We start from the raw sequence: 2,021 nt of genomic DNA, 5'->3' as shown, positions 1-2,021 counted from the left end.
TGTATATAGTTTATTGTAAATAGTTATTGTTGTATTTTATATTAATTTATTGTATAGTTGAAGTTTACGAGGATTGTTCGTAAACTGGTGGGGGGGATTTACAGCCTTATTCAGCTGTTAGTTCTATGTCAGCTGACTGAGGAGATCAGCTGATCGCATGTATATAAAGAGATGTACCGAACCCAATAAAGTTTGTATGTTACAGCAGTTCACACGTGTTACATCTTATTCCTTCTTCACTTTTTTGACATTTGACTTTCGCCGATACTTAACTTTATATATATATATATATTGTAATAATCAAAAATTATTTAAAATAATATAAAAAGAATTTTAATATTTTTAACTAATTTCCTATTTAAAGGATAGCTTGGGATCAAATTAAAAGCTTTAATATTTAACAGATAATGGAATTTTATTTAAATTTTGTAACATAAGAGACTCTTTTCTCAGGGCGGGTTTCCTGGCAATCAGAAACAGACGACACTTTACTACTAATAACACTTTAACTTGACTAGCCATTTTACAAATACAATGAATTCCATTTAGAAACAAAACTAACCAATTACACATCTTCCCCTTATAATTGTTGATCTCTTCTTGTCGATGACGCTGTAGCAATCAGCGAGCACGAAGTGCCGCCGCAACCCGCTAGGGCTCAGCACTACAAGGATCTAAGAAGCTAAGCAATTGTATATAATGTTATTATTATAAAAATACGATATCTTGTACAAATGTATATATATTAATATGAAATGTGTAATAATGTTATTTATAAAATAAAAAAAGATTGAGCAGAAAGAGTCAACGGAACTATCTCAAGTAGAGTTGAAAGCGAGAACCCTCAGTGATAACCGATCACATGAGCCCTTTAATTGCCACTGGGATTGATCCGTTTAATTTAGCTCCTTTTAGATTGGATAGCTCATATATAACATTAAACATAACAGGTAACCGTAAAATACCAAAGGTAGTAAAAAGTAAGAGCCAACACGAATTGCTTTCCTTTTCATAGTAATGCACTTATTAATTCACTTTTATTTCTGTTTTATCTCGGCAATTGGTAAGCTGGCTCCTATCTTGACAGTTCTAGTCCGTCCACTTCATCTCGGCAACTAGAACTGTTACTCTACCTCAGACTCTCTCACCTTAACCTCCTCTACCTAGTCAGTGTCCAGGTCTCATCCCCTGGCACGGCCCTTCCTTTCTTACCTATTAATGAATACGCCTTGTCGTGGGCCTTCTGTAAAGTGTATAATCAGGCTGGAGAATCGCCTAAGACCAGACAACCCCGACAACGCTATGTCCAACTTCTAACAATGGCTTCCAGTCCTTCCCGCTTCTAGCCGAACGGACATCTTCTCCCCAAGCCAGAAAAATCAAGAGTGCCCGTTTCCTCTCCTCTATCTTCAATGTTCACTGGTCGATCCAAAAAATAATCGATTGTAGTACAATCGCTCTGCTTCATTTGCTATAATTTGCGATGTAAATAGTTTATCGATAATTGTTACTTTCTTCCATTTCTTCTTTGATTATTCCTTTTCCACAATTACTGTATAGGAACAACAAAAGTTGAAAAATTTCAATCCATGTTATCAAACATAAACAACCCAATGAACACTTCGGAAGGACACGCACCGCCATCTTTCTTGTTTAGAAAAGCGTATTTATTTTAGACAATGAAAACTGGTTAGCTTGCTTTTTGATCCAAAACAACAAATAAGCAATACCGAAACGTCATACATAAAATAAAAACGAGGAGAAGATTTGGTGTGGTGAAGTTGTGGGTGCGGTCAATGAAAAACACAAATAAGTATGATTAACTTATTTTAATGTGCCGACGTTTCGGCTAGAGTTTTTACCCTTCTTCAGGGCTGTTCGCTGGAAGGTCGAGCGGCTAATCTAAACACGTCGGCTAATCTAAAAACGTCGGCACATTAAAATAAGTTAATCATACTTATTTGTGTTTTTCATTGACCGCACCCCCAACCATCTTCTCCTCATTTATCATCCACGGTCAA

At 36.0% G+C, this 2,021-nt stretch overlaps 1 protein-coding gene across 1 annotated transcript in view; it reads right to left on the bottom strand.

Moving 5' to 3' along the window:
- The window catches only part of Ir40a (Ionotropic receptor 40a), a 103,960-nt gene that overhangs the window by 21,304 nt on the left and 80,635 nt on the right, over positions 1–2,021 (bottom strand). The window lies entirely within an intron of this gene.

This window comes from Halyomorpha halys, unplaced genomic scaffold, assembly GCF_000696795.3.
Source record: "Halyomorpha halys isolate HHAL.00 unplaced genomic scaffold, Hhal_1.1 Scaffold1142.1, whole genome shotgun sequence".
In the NCBI taxonomy this organism is placed as follows: Eukaryota; Metazoa; Arthropoda; class Insecta; order Hemiptera; family Pentatomidae; genus Halyomorpha; species Halyomorpha halys.
This window is presented reverse-complemented; position numbering and strand designations above follow the sequence as displayed.